At 43.4% G+C, this 14,747-nt stretch overlaps 2 non-coding genes across 2 annotated transcripts; one reads left to right on the top strand and one right to left on the bottom strand.

Moving 5' to 3' along the window:
• Positions 1–8,177: 8,177 nt before the first annotated feature.
• On the bottom strand, positions 8,178–8,249 carry trnak-uuu. Its single transcript has one exon. It is a non-coding gene; the product is annotated as a tRNA-Lys (tRNA).
• Positions 8,250–11,541: 3,292 nt separating this feature from the next.
• Positions 11,542–11,623, top strand: trnas-uga. The gene has a single exon. It is a non-coding gene; the product is annotated as a tRNA-Ser (tRNA).
• Positions 11,624–14,747: the final 3,124 nt, after the last annotated feature.

Below are 14,747 nucleotides of genomic sequence, written 5' to 3'. Positions count from 1 at the left end.
CTTGAGAATTAGCAACAATAAAAATAAGTTAGCTGCCAATAAATCTAATGTGCAATTCCAGAGCAACTTCATTAACCAGAGATAGAAACAGAAATGCTTCAAATACTCTGCATATATGGCAGCATCTATGGATTGAGAAACAGAGTTAATGTTTCAGGTCTGTCCACTGATGCAGTGTTGTTCTGATGAAAGGTTACAGGCCTGAAACGTGTTTCTCTCTCTCCACAGACACTGGCAGATCTGCTGAGCGCTTCCAGCATTGCTTGTCTTTGCTTCAGATATCCATCATCTGAAGTATTTTGCTTTTCTTTAACTTGAGAGTGTTACGAATGTGGAATTCACACTAGAAAGGTTTGAGATTCCCATCTTAGCTGGAACTCATGGATAAAATCCTGCCATGAAAAGATCATTCAACAGCTGAAAATGGAAAAAGAATCATTGGATTTACTGACACAGCAGCACAGTAACACTGGAGCGAAACCAGTCCGGTACTTTGAGAGAGATGCTAGTGTAGTAGCAATGTCATTATGATAATTAGTAATCTAAAGCCCATTTAATCTTCTGGGGATATGGGTTCAAATCTCACCACAGCAGCAGGTGAAATTTTAAATTCAGTTAATAAATTCTGGATTTAGAAGCGAGTCTCAGTAATGGTGATCATTAAACCATCATCGATTGTCCTAAAAATCCATCTGGTTACAAACGTTCTTTACAGAAGGAAATCTGCCCTTCTTACCAGGTCATGTGAATCCAGACCCACAGTATTATGGTTGACTCTTAACTACCCCCTGAAACAGCCCAGCAAGCCACTTAGTTCACGGGCAAATCGTGCTGGGCATTAAATGCTGACCCTGCCAGCGACACCCACATCCCATGGAAGTTTAAATGACTTCATGTGGGCAATGAGATTTACCGAGCTTCTTCCAGCTTTAAATATTTAAGGGATTTGATCCAGAATCGGTGCATTCTTAATTGGCAAGACACGGTTTAAATGTTCTGTGTATGGGGAGGGAAAAAAAATCACTGGTTCACCCCACCTGCTGACACCCCAACAAGTTTACATCTAACTGTAGGGCTTTGTTCTCCTGTTAAGCATACCCAGGACATAAGTGCCTGTGCACTTTGGTTGCCGTATTAGTGCTTTTAATAATTTTATATCTTGGATCTATGGCTCCAATCGTAATTAGATCACAAGATCTAATTATCTAATCAACAAAATGAGGTGTCAATGGCAGGGCTCTTACCCAGCATTCGCGGCGAATCAGAATATGCCCCAGCGCTCGCGCAGACGCAGTGATGAGTTCCGAACGGAACATGCGCAGTGGGCAGTCCAGCCGGCGCATGCGCAGTGAGTGCCGCAGCAGCGCGAAGGCGGTTGTCTCGGTTCCGGAACCAGAGAAAAACGGCCGATTTTCGAGGGTAATGAAACCGGTGGAGTGGGTGGGGAAGGTTCATAAACACCCAGTGAGGATTCAAAGCTCCGAAAAAAGAACCAACCAGTCCGGCGCTTCAACCAAAAAGGGGCGACAACTGCAGGGCCCGGTCTTCGTTGACGGGGTAACAGCCGCGATCTTCATATGCGGGGGTGGGGCCTGTGTGCTCCAGGGCGCATGCGTGGTCATCCCTGGTCCAGGTAGCAGGAGGAGAGAATGTTGTGCATTTCTAAAACAGACAAATACCTGGAAAAACTCAGCAGGTCTGGCAGCATCTGCTGTGAGGAACACAGTTAACGTTTCGAGTCCTCATGACCCTTCAACAGAACTAAGTAAAAATAGGAGAGGGGTGAAATATAAGCTGGTTTAAGGGGGGTGTTTGTTGGACAAGCAAGCAGTGATAGGAGGAGATAACCAAAAGATGTCACAGACAAAAGAACAAAGAGGTGTTGAAGGTGGTGATATTATCTAAGGGATGTGCTAATTAAGAGTGGATGGCAGGACAAGCAAGGCACAGATAGCTCTAGTGGGGGGTGGGGTGAAATAAAACTAAAAGGGCATAAAAGGTATAGATAAATGATCAGTGGAAAACATTAAAAATAATGGAAATAGGTGGGAAAAGAAAAATTCTATATAAATGATTGGAAAAAATAAAAAGGAGGGGGAAGAAACAGAAAGGGGGTGGGGATGGAGGAGGGAGTTCAAGATCTAAAATTGTTGAACTCAATATTCAGTCCAGAAGGCTGTAAAGTGCCGAGTCAGAAAATGAGGTGCTGTTCCTCCAGTTTGCGTTGAGCTTCACTAGAACAATGCAGCAGGCCAAGGACAGACATGTGGGCAAGCGACAGGGAGGTCTGGGTAATGCTTGCAGACAGACTGAAGGTGTTCTGCAAAGCGGTCACCCAGTCTGCATTTGGTCTCTCCAATGTAGAGGAAACTGCATTGGGAGCAACGAATACAGTAGACTAAGTTGAGGTAAGTGCAAGTGAAATGCTGCTTCACTTGAAAGGAGTGTTTGGGCTCTTGGATGGTGAGGAGAGAGGAAGTGAAGGGGCAGGTGTTGCATATCTTGTGTTCACATGGCGAGGTGCCGTAGGAGGGGGTTGAGGAGTAGGGGGGTGATGGAGGAGTGGACCAGGGTGTCCCGGAGGGAACGATCCCTACGGAATGCTGCCGGGGGCGGTGAAAGGAAGATGTGCTTGGTGGTAGCATCATGCTGGAGTTGGCGGAAATGATCCTTTGAATGCGGAGGCTGTTGGGGTGATAAGTGAGGACAAGGGGGACCCTATCATGTTTCTGGGAGGGAGGAGAAGGCGTGAGGGCGGATGCTGTGAATTTCTATCCTGGACTGACGGATGGATTTTTGAAACTCCTTTTCCAGTTTTGAAGGCAGAAAACTCAAACTAAACATCAGACCAGGATCTGACGGAGTCACTTGACTCATCATGATCTAAATGTATTTTTTTTTTTGTGTGCCAGAAGTCTGTTTGATTGGCAATAGCGAAGGGCAAGAAGGGATTTGAAAACAAGGATGAGAATTTGAAACTGAGTTGCTGTTTAACCAGGCGCCTTGGTAGATCAGTGAGGACAGAGTGATGGGTGAACGTACAGGACTCAGTGCAGAAAACATAGAAAGTGGAGATTTAGCAAATCTAAATTTTCTGACTGTTTGAAGGTGGGTAGCTGTCCAGAAGTGAATTAGAATAGTCAAGTTTTTTTTTTATTCTTTCATGGAATGTAGGCTTCTCTCTCTTTCTGTCCTTCAATAGATGCCAGAGTCTTGTGTAGGCCCAGACTGGGTAGCAGGTTCCCTTCCCTGAAGGACATTAGTAAACCAGTTGGGTTTTTATGACAATCCAGCAGTTTTCATGGTCACTTTTTCCTCGTGCCGGCCCCACAAATTCCCAGATTCATTCAGCTCAATTTCACAACCTGCCTTTGTGTTTTTGTGGGTTCTCTCTCACTCCCCTTTTTCTGTTTTAAATCAATTTCACAGGGTATTAGAAGGGGAGGATGTGTAATCAGGAAACCCAAACCAAACATCAAAACAGGATCTGATTATTGCCCATCCCTTGTACTAATTAAAGGTAGAAAGCAGGATGAGCAGTGACAGATGACACTTGTTTTCGACCTGTTACATCTCTGACTTTTCCAGCTCTGATGAAAGATCATCCAGCTGGAAGATTAACTCTGTTTCTCACTCCACAGACGCTGCCAGACCTGATTTCATTCAATAAGGAATTCCTGTTCATTGCGATATTTCACACAGCGGGAAGGAAAAGGTTTTTTCTGCACGGGAATTAAACTTAGGCTGCAGCGGTGAAAGCACCAAATGTTCAGAATTAAGTACACTGACTCTCAATGACGCAGAGAGCAGTTTTCACTCAGAAACCAGAAGCTGTGATATTAACAAAGCAGGATGGAGAAAGACTCAGTTTCAGCGGTGACACTGTCGGAGGAATGGAAACCTGGGGATCAACCATGAAAGCAGCAAAGTTTAAAAAGGGAATTTCGGGAGGGAAAGGACAAAATGGAAGGATGATGATAAGTTACAAGACGTGAGAGAGAAACAGACTAAAGGGATGATGGTGCAAAATGTGGGTGGGAATGGGACAGATTTTTCTTCCTGCTGTTCAAACTGGGACAAATATCACTGATCAACCAATCACAACTGCTCTTTCAAAGCAGCACGCTGGGCCGAATGGCCTCTTTCTGTGCTGTAATTTTCTATAATTGTTTCACTTCCATCTCCACTGCTGCTGCCTTCACAGTCATTCCATCATCTTACAACCCTTTCCAGCAAAATCCATGCACTTCCCTTGTGTTCAACTCCTTTAAGGTCAGGGAACTGAGTAAATCCAGTGGGAAATTTCCTTCTCATTTGGCACGAGGTTTGGAAACAGATCTGGGAGATATTTGTGTCAGAGCAAACAATAAAATCTCCCCTATCACCTCTACATTTTCCCATGCACCACCATCTCTATGGTCACTGCTTTTCAGACGAGCACAGGTCGCAAACCCAATGGACCTGGCATTAGGAGCCTCAGACGCCATCGACTAAACTCACCAGGCATGTAAGAAGAGCAAAGTATTCCACATCCCAACATCCATGGAGATCACGGCTGTTTTCGACCTCGAGCCTCAGCTTGTTCTGAATTTCAAAGGTGATCGACCTCCAAAAGCCCCAAGGTTGCAATACATTCCTCTCAATCATCAATAACATCATTCACACCTTCCACTTCTTAGCTGCACCTCCTTCCAAACATTGCAAACTCCTCTTCAATCTTTCATCTTGATATTTTCTCTGTAACACTTTATTATGAAACTGCACAGCTATTATGACTAAAGTTTGTGATGGTGAAAATGTGTTCAGCCCCTCGGGGAACTGAAGCACATTGGCACACACAGACCTTTACACCGAGTGTGACAGAGGCCGAAGGAGAGACAAACACACAGGAAACAAGGATGTCACCAACTTGGCCAATTATTGTCCCAACTTAAGAGTGAACATTTAGTGAATGTTTGCAGATGAACGGAAATAAGAAACAAGGAAATAGTTGGATGGTTTTTATTTCATTTAACTGATCATTAATTCCGAAGGCAGTTTGCTAAAGTCAGGAGTTGATCCGGGCTGTGTCGCAGGAAAGAGAGGAATGAGGATCAGGAGGAGGCCATTCAGCCCTTTGAACCTGCTCTGCCATTCAGTAAGATCATGGCTGATCTGATTGTGGTCTCGAGGCCACTTTGCTGTCTCCTCAATATTTGGAAAATATTGTCAGCTGGCAGGTGGGAAAATGGAGAAGGAACCAAAACAAAAAAAACAGTCTCCAGCTTTGTGAATCTTTAGAAACTCTTTGGGAACCGGAATCCGAGGAGCAATGAAGGGTGAACTGTTCGACTGACCAGAGACATTCAAGGCACCTTCCGTTCTTTAGGACGCTGGAACATTAACTCTGAAGTTATCAGTGAAGTTATCTGACCTGAGAGATTGAAATGATTCTCGTTACTGCACATCAGAAATTCAAACCTAACATCGGCTTCAGGACAATCAGAATAGTTGGTAACAGTCAAGACACCGAAAGGCTGGAAGGAAGACGGCACTGGTTGTAGGAGAGCTGGTTCCCGGTGACATGGATGTGTCTGCAGTGGGTGGGATCAGACTGTTTCCATGTATCCACAGTGAATGTCCCTCCCTTTATTTTGGAAGAGTAAAAATGAAGAGAACAATTGTCATCCCGGTAGCAGCAATCTGAAGCTTAAACTCGCTGACACCCTGGTTTAGGAAAGTTGGCAGATCAGCCTTACTTCAGTCCGTGTGGTGCAATTGTTTAGTGCATTCCAATGTTAGCCAAAAGGCTGGTGGTTCAATACCACCCAGGGACGAAGATTTCACTTTTTTCTCCCTATCAGCTTTCATTGTCACACAGTTCCGGGCTCTCATTGGATACTTGAGCTGCAAGGAATTATCCCGCAAACTTTACCCTTAACCGGTGTGTTCCCACACCGATGTTTTTGTTTTGAATGTTCATTTCAAACACAATAAAAAACAATAAACGACTATGTAATTACACCTAACTCATTAGACACCTGTGAAATTATTGGTTTCAAACAAACCCGTCAATTATTCTCTCTTTCTCGGCATCACAGTGAGTGAGACAGGGAAAAGCAGAAAAGTAGCAATATTCCGGCGCCCAACTCTCCAATCACCCGCTGCCAGCTGAAAGATTTTCTCACTTTGCTGAGGGTTTATCCTGTGAAATGGTGAATGGGAAATGTAATGTGACTGAGTGATATTACATTCACTTAACATGCAACTACAAACACGAATGATGCAAAATGTGCCAGCTCACTGTCAAAAATAGATGCCTGTCATGCTTCATTTTAACAGGAAGAGCGAGGAGAGACAATATAAATTTAAATTGCAGTGGAGAAAATGCGGGGTTATCAAATTAGTTGAATTCCTTTTGCCATCAGCCAGCATGGACACGATGGGCTGAATGTCGTCTTCCTCTGCTGTAGATATTTATGATTTTATACTATCGACATTAACCAGTGCACAGGGCCAGTTGTCATGGCCGATTGGTTTAGGCGATGGAGCCCAAGTCCATTGGGATTCCCCGCTTCTCATTATTCCTGTTTTTAACTGTGTCTATAGAGTTAATTATAGGTTAAATTGAATAAAATCTATCCAAACACTTGGGGGTTTTTCTATTCCTGTTCATTCACGAAAAGACTCACGAAACTTGGAACTGGAATAAAACTTGGCCTCGTGCTTGCTTTCTGAATATTTGCCTCCCCTTAGAGACAAACCCTTGCCCTCTGTCACTCTCAGTGCATATGTTTGTGTGTGTTCCTCTGTGTGTGTCAATGTGAGTCAGTTCCCCGAGGGGTGAACACATTTTTACCATCACTAACTTTATTTAAATTAGTTGTGCAACTTCATGTTAAAAAGTTAGAGAAAAATATCAGGATGAAAGATGAAAGAGAGAGTTTGAAATTTTTGGAAGGAGGTGCAACTAAGAAGCGGAAGATGGGAATGATGTTATTGATGATTGAGAGGAATGCATTGCAACCTTGGGGCTTTTGTAGGTCGATTCCCTTCTACACTTTAAGATTCAGAACAAGCTGAGGCTCCAGGTGGAAAAAAAAAACGCCTGTCGCCATATCTGTTGGGATATGAAGGCTTCCTTCCCCCATTCCCGGCTACCTCAGTCAATAGAATATATTCAGGGTCATGTGTTGGAGCCCCATGCTGGGGGCTGTTGTCATTTACAATCTTGCTGCTTTAAAACAAAAAAGAACACAACTTCATTCAGTGGCACCTACAAGGCAGACATTTACCACTGGCACCAACTGACAGACATCAAATTCAAAGCACTTTCATGTCACGTTTCTTTCTGCTTCTGTCCCTGTCTCGCCTCCAGCTCCCTCTGCCCTCACAGCTCCCAGGTCAACTAGCTGCTTGATGCAGACACAGTCAGTTCGTAGGAATGTAAGACACAATACGATAGGTTTGCAGACCATAGAGTAAAAAGATACCACCTTCCTGATTCTCCCAGATACTGATTACAGGAATGTGCACAGTGCCGATTATCCACAGTCACACTCTCCTTCCAGTCTTGTCTACGTTAATCAGCTTTGAAATTGTTCACATTTTTACACTGGATTTCAATGTGAAGAAAGCAGAGCTGTGATAAGCTTATATTGTTCAGCAGATGTATTGCAGGAAGGTACCTAACAGGCTGATGATAACAGTGCTCTTTGGACGCGGTGAGCTCCAGTGAAGGATTGGCACCATTAATGTGTCGCTCATTTAGTCTCGTGACAAATCTTGTGCTGGAAATGACAACAAAACTCGCTGAATTTGCTCCGTGTTTTGGTTTCCGACGAGCAGAATACAAGGTAAGAAAGCGCATTTCGCTAGAGTGGGTTATAAAGTGGCAGTGTTGGCGGTGTTGGGAAACATAACATTATAGAAAATTCCAGCACAGAAAGAGCCCATTGGGCCCGGCGCGCTGCTTCCAAAGCGGAGTTGATTGATCAGAAGTGATATTTGTGCCGGTGCAAATGGGAGACAGTAACATTCGTCCTTCTCGCACCCATATTTCGCCTTGCAACCAGCCCTTCTTCCTTTCTGTTTGTTCTCGACTTGTTCGAAGTGTGACATTTCTTGCTGTGAGGCTAAACTTTAACTCTCAGTGGAGCTGTTTGCAAATAGTAAGTGACCACACTCAACAAACCTTAATTCCTGACCGGGAATCGAACCGGGGCCGTGGCGGTAAAAGCGCCAAATCCTAACCACTAGACCACCAGGAATCTAATAAAATGCTTTTTGATTTGGCTTATCCACGCTGCTTTTGCCTATTGTTTTTCAGTTCAGATCTCTTTCACCTCAAAACTGCCTGTTTAGGCTTAACACAAACGAATTCTTCAGCCAATGATAACAACGGTTGCTGTGAGCTGGAACATGAAATTAACAATGAGGTGAAATAGTCCCACAAGCTGCACATGTGTAACTTTCAATTTCCAGACCCTCCACCCTATTCGCTGTTGGTCCAATGGAAGCGCCGATCCCCAGTCATGAGACATCAGGGAAAGTACCAAAAAGGTTTGACATTTGGCATTTAGAGGCTACTTTCGACTTTTGTTTTTCATTCCCGATATTTTCACCAGAGAGAACTTTCTCCGACTAATTGGTCTGTTTAGGTTGAACACAGGAGACTTCTTTAGCCAATGAGAAGAAACATTGCTGTGAGCTGGAACATGAAATCGATACTTTCCTCCTGTAAGACAGTTCTTAAAGCCTCCGCCTTTGACCGAGCTTTTAGTCATCTGACCGATTATGTGGCTCGGTGTCACACTTTGTTATATAATGATCACGGGGGACGCCTTGTGACGTTTCAACAGATTAAATGCGCTTTATCAATATGTTATTATATGCAGAAGCATTATCAAAACTTGCCCTTTTAAGTGAGAGGAAAGCTGCCTTGTTCCTGTTTGTTGTTGGATATTAACCGAGCGCAGTATCTTATAAGCGACTTAGATTCGCTCTTCACCATTGCACAGAATAAACACTCAGGAAAGTGAGTGTATCTGTTTGCTGGCAGCGGGTGATTGGAGAGTGCGGGGCCGGAATATTGCTGCTTTTCTGCTTTTCCCTGTCTCACTCACTGCGGAGCTGAGGAAGAGAGAATCATTAACGGGTCTATTTGAATCCAATAACTTCATAGATTTGTAGGTACCTGGTTGGTCAGTTGTTAAATTATATTTTAAATTTATATTCAGATAAAAAAAATCACTGCTGTTGGAACCCGCTGAGCAACAGGAGAGTTGGATTCTTTTCTCTTTGTCGCTTAAGGACCCAATAACAACCCGGAACTGTCTGACAATGGATGTTGTTTGTGTTTTATATAAACGTGTCAATTTGGGGGAGAAACGTGTCTCTAATGAAAGAGGTTTGAAATGAAAATAAAAGGCACAGGTAACATGGCTTACTCAGGTTGTGAGCACCTTCACTGGTGACCCAATAGCTAGGATTCTATGCTTTCATAGGCAGGGCGTGGGTTCGATTCCTGGTTAGGGAGCAGTGAATATGATAACCTAGAGCGAAGTGCTAGGTTGACCCTGAGTAATAAAATACACAGGCAACCTGCATATCACCTCTACCAGAATGAATGGAGCAAGAGCTTGTATCAGAGCTCGGAATTGCATCAGTGCAACTGATCAAGAGCAAACACCGAGGTGAAGATCTGGGATGTGAGAACATTGCAAATTCCCCTTTCATCTTGATACTTTTCTCTGTTACCTTGTAATGTGAAGCTGCATAACCAATGTGTAAAAAGTTTGTGATGGGAAAAAATGTGTTCAACCCCTCGGGGGACTGAACCACATTGACACACAGAAAGGAGCACACACGGACATGTACACCGAGAGTGACAGAGGCCTAAGGAGAGACAAAGACCCAGAAAACAACGGTGTCACCAAATTGGCCAATGATTGTTCCGTTTCAGACTCCAAATTTAGTGAATGTTTGCAACTGAAATAACTTTTAGTAACACGGATGAGAAGAAGATTTATGATTAATTCTGCAGACAGTTTGTAATACATTCTCGGATGTGGGCTTCGCTGGCTGGGCCAGCATTTATTGCCCATCCCATTGTCCCTTGAGAAGGTGCTGCTGAGCTGCCTTCTTGAAACGCAGCAGTCCCTGTGGTGTAGGTACACCCAGTGTGCTGTTAGGAAGGGAGTTCCAGGATTTTGACCCAGCGACAGTGAAGAAACAGTGACATATTTCCGAGTCAAGATGGTGAGTGCCTTGCAGGAGAAATTCCAGGTTGTCGTGTTCCTATCTATCTGTTGCCCTTGTTTTTCTAGATGGTAATTGTCGTGGCCTTGGAAGGTTCTGTCTAAGGAGGCTTGGTGATTTCATACACATGTGATAACCACTCCCCTACAGAACAATACCTGACAAAGCCAGAGGCACCTGCACACTACGATAAACTGTGAGGTCCTGCAGCCGCACTTTGGGTCTTTGTTTTACAGAAATGGAATTCGGGTGGCAAATTTAGAAATGTCATCAAATTAATCTGATGATGTCATCATAAGATGGCAGAGTGCGCGAGGAGACCATTTAAACCATCATATCATTATCAGCTTTTTACAATGTTCCTTCCAATTAGTCTCAATTTCTTTCTCCTTTCTCCATCATCCTGATCGTTTTTCTCCCTTTCAAGTCATTGTCCAATTCCATTTCGAAAACTCTGAGTTAAGAAAAACAATATTGAAAGAGGTGCAGGAGCTGCTGCCGTGTCCATGCTCAGTGTGTGAAAAATAACAAAGTTTCCCTGACCCAGTGACATGAAGGGTTAGGCTGGGGATTCTTACACAGATTTCAAAGAAATTAAGTTCATTTCAAATGGAATTTGAAAAGGAACTTTAGTCTGATGAAGCATCTCCTTATTTTTCTTATTCAATCGATGCAATCTAATCCCCTTGTGTGTACAACCTGTTACAGACGCTGTTATAGGAAAAAGGGAAAGGTTTGCTGCAGCTATACAAAGCCCTGTTTAGGTCACACCTGGAGGACTGTGTCTCGTTCTGGGAACGTAACCTTATAAAGGATCAACATTGACCTTGAAAATTTCAGAGGAGCAGCATTGATGAAGATGGTGGGTCTTGGAAATTGAAAGTTACACATCCACAGCTTGTGGCACTATTTCACCTCACTGTTCACTTCATGTTTATGTCTAACAGACTCGATGCTGTTATTGGCTGAACAAGTCTTCTGTGTTTGAACTAAACATGCTCCCACTCCTGGCCCTCCTCGGGGAATGTTGTTTTCTTGTTGTTGTGTGAATTGTCACAATGAACTGTTCCCGGAGTCTCTTATACCTGGGATCCACAAAACCCGTCACTTCTCTTCCTCTTTCATTCTCTCTCTTTCATTCCCAGTTTGGGAGGGAGAATGAGGAGGGACAGTATGAATTGCAGGGTTACGGGGAAAAGGCTGGGTTGTTGCAGTGACAGGGTGGGAAGAAGACGCTTTTTCTCGGTTGTAACTATTCTATAATTTCATATATGAAATATATATATTTCACCGCTCAGGTCTGTAGTCGTGGCCGAGTGGTTAAGGCGATGGATTTGAAATCCATTGGGGTTACCCCGCGCAGGTTCAAATCCTGTCGACTACGTTTACCGTTGTTTCTGATTTTAAACATTGATCTCAGAAATAGGAAGTGTAATCGACATTTTCGCAACACCTGTAATAGCAAAGATTGACCAATGCATGGCAGTGTAACCGTGATTGCTCACAACACATGAAGCAGGTGCTGTCTCAATTTTTACTGCATTTGGCACTGTCTCTGTTCATATTAAATTAGACGCCATTTCTATTTCTATTACACTAGGACACGTCTCTAATCATATTAGAGAAGGTCACCTCTCAGTTGTTTATGTAATTGGCTCAGTCACAGTTGTTTATGTATTGGACGAGGGCCACAATACAGTTGGCACTATCTCAGTCATGACTGCACTGAAGCAGGTCTCGGCTAAAGTTACAATAAGCCATGCCCCAGTTGTCACTGCACTAGAGCTTGTCTCTGGTTATAGAAAACTAGAACATGTTTTTATTTGCATTTAACAAGACTCTGTCTCAGCTATTAGTCCAGTAGAACCTGCCACGTGTCTATCAAATTGGACCCTATCTCAGGTAATGCTGCACCAATACATTCCTCCATTCATATCACACAATTCCCTGTTTCTATTGTTATTGTCCAATACCATTACTCGTTTATTGCTGTACTTGTCCATGTCTCTGTTTTTATTAATCTCGTACCTTTACCGGTATTTAATTCACTAGACACTGCGTCAGATTATATTACAAAGAGCGCTGGATTATGTGAAGCTCCACTAGACTGTGTATCAGTTTTCTTATGCTGGATCCGGTCTGTGTTATTACTACACTAGGCTGGATCGTATTACACAAGATGCTGTCTCAATTATTACTGCATTCGGCACTGCCTCACTTCTGTTCCACTAATCGCAGCCCTGCTTATAACACACTCAATCATGTCTGCATTTATATTCTGCTAGACCATTTCAGAACAAGTTACACTAGATTGTGTATCAGCCTGTATCACACACGACCTTGTCTGTCTTTTCAATTAAAATGGATCCTGTCTTTGCAGAGGCTTTGTTTTTGTACCTCTGTCTCTGCTTCTATTACACTCTTCCTTTCCCTGATTTTACTCCACGAGATCATATCTGTCTCTCTTACACTGGCGGCAGTCTCCGTTATTATGACTTAGACTCTCTCTAGGAAGCAATTACTCTAGGCCCTGTGCCTGTAATAACTACCCTATTTCACTTGATATTGATCCAGGCCCTGTATTTCCGTCTCCGCTATTATAGCAGTAGACCCTGTCTATGTTAATATAGCACTGGTCTCCGTCCCTGTTATTCGTGCACTCGGTCACGTCTTTGCTTAAGTAACATTAGATGTTGTCTCGATTGTTACTGCACTTGTAATGTCTTTGCTTAAATTGCACTAGGCCCTGTCTCAGTAATTACCACACCAGACTCTGTCTCTGTTGTTATTTCACTTGTCTATGTCTCTATAAGGTGGATGTTGAGTTAGAAATGGGCCTCTGACTTTGGCCTAAAACTAGAAGTTTCCCATTGACTGGTTGTTCCGCGTAGCTCCTGATATTAATTTTCATTACAGCCAACAGTATTACATATGAGACATCGCCTTTTCTGTGTGTCTGTGTGAAAAGAAATCATGCTGCGTCATTCCGCAAAGATAAAAGATTTATCTTCACCAGAATGGTTCAGCTTTTTTTATTTTCTCTTATTCAACCTGTAACTACAGATCGCCTAATATCGTAAATATTTATTGATAGTACATTCTGTTGTGTGCTCTTGTTCAGAATTTCATGTGATACTAACCATTTCTTTGCTAAGACGGCCATGTTTGTCAGCACACTTACTTAATGTCTGTCATCTCTCTATCTGAGACAGAGTCTAACTCACTGAAACTTATTGAACTCTCGGTCTCCTCTCTCTCTCTGTCTCTGAGAAATTGCACATTCATTTAACTCTCCGATTTTCTAATAACGCTTTTTTGAATAAAAAACTGAATAAAGAATAATTCCCCTACATTAACTTCAGTGATAATCTTCAGCCCATCTCCACCCTCAATGAATGTGTTAAATCCCAAAGTGTTCCTGCATTTTAATTGCAGATAGATTAATACTGCAACTATTTATTGATAACTATTCGGTTGTTTTCCATTGTTTACAAAGTGATATCAGGCTGTCCATTTCGTTTCTAAGAATTGGCTTTGCTGTTCCCAATGATCAGTTAGAAAATTATTTATTATTATTTCACGGGACGTGGGCTTCGTTGGTGAGTCCAACATTTTTCTGCCCATCCCTAATTGCCCTTGAGAAGGTGATGGTGAGCTGCCTTCTTGAACCGCTACTGTCCATGTGGTGCAGGTACACACAGAGTGCTGTTAGGAAGGGAGATCCAGAATTTTGACCCAGCGACAGTGAAGGAGCAGCGATACATTTCCAAGTCAAGATGGTGAGTGACCTTGAAGGAAATTCCAGGTGGTGATGTTCCCATGTATCTGCTGCCCTTGTCCTTCTAGATGGTGGTGGTCGTGGATTTGGAAGGTGCTGTCGAAGGAGCCTTGATGAGTTCCTGCAGTGCATCTTGTAGGTGGCACACACTGCTGCTACTGTGTGGTGGTGGTGGAGGAAAAGAATGGTGAAACTGGTAGATGAGCTGTCAACAATTGAGCGACTTTGTGCTGGATGGTGTCGAACTTTTAGTGCGTTGTTGGAGCTGTGCTCACCCAGGCAAGTGGAGATAAGTGGAGCTGCTATCAGACCTGCTGAGCTTTCCAGCGTTTTCTGTGTTTTCCCCTGGGGTGATGTTCAGTGAGTTCAGGAAATTGGTATCAGAGGGAATGGAGCTGGGAGAACGGATCCCTGGGGTGATGTTCAGTGAGTTCAGGGAGATGGTATCAGTAGGACTGAGCTGATCAGGAATACAGTTCATTATCGAAGCATAAGGGAGAATGACAGGGCTAACGGATTTAACAGAAAAGGTGGAAGTGGAGAGTCAGTGTGTGTTTACCGGAATAAGGACGTGTATATGCTTAACAGAAAGGGGTGGGGCAGGGCGAGGTGTGGGCTATGTCTGTTTGTGTATTTAACAGAAAATGCGAAGCCAGTGTCTCAGTATCCGATCAGCCCCAGGGTCTGGGAACAAGCCTCATGTTTATGGTTACTTGCTGCATAACGTTGA

The sequence above is a fragment of the Carcharodon carcharias genome (assembly GCF_017639515.1).
Source record: "Carcharodon carcharias isolate sCarCar2 chromosome 21 unlocalized genomic scaffold, sCarCar2.pri SUPER_21_unloc_1, whole genome shotgun sequence".
Classification (NCBI taxonomy): Eukaryota; Metazoa; Chordata; class Chondrichthyes; order Lamniformes; family Lamnidae; genus Carcharodon; species Carcharodon carcharias.
Note: the sequence above shows the minus strand (reverse complement) of the source record. Positions and strands in the feature narration are given on the sequence as shown.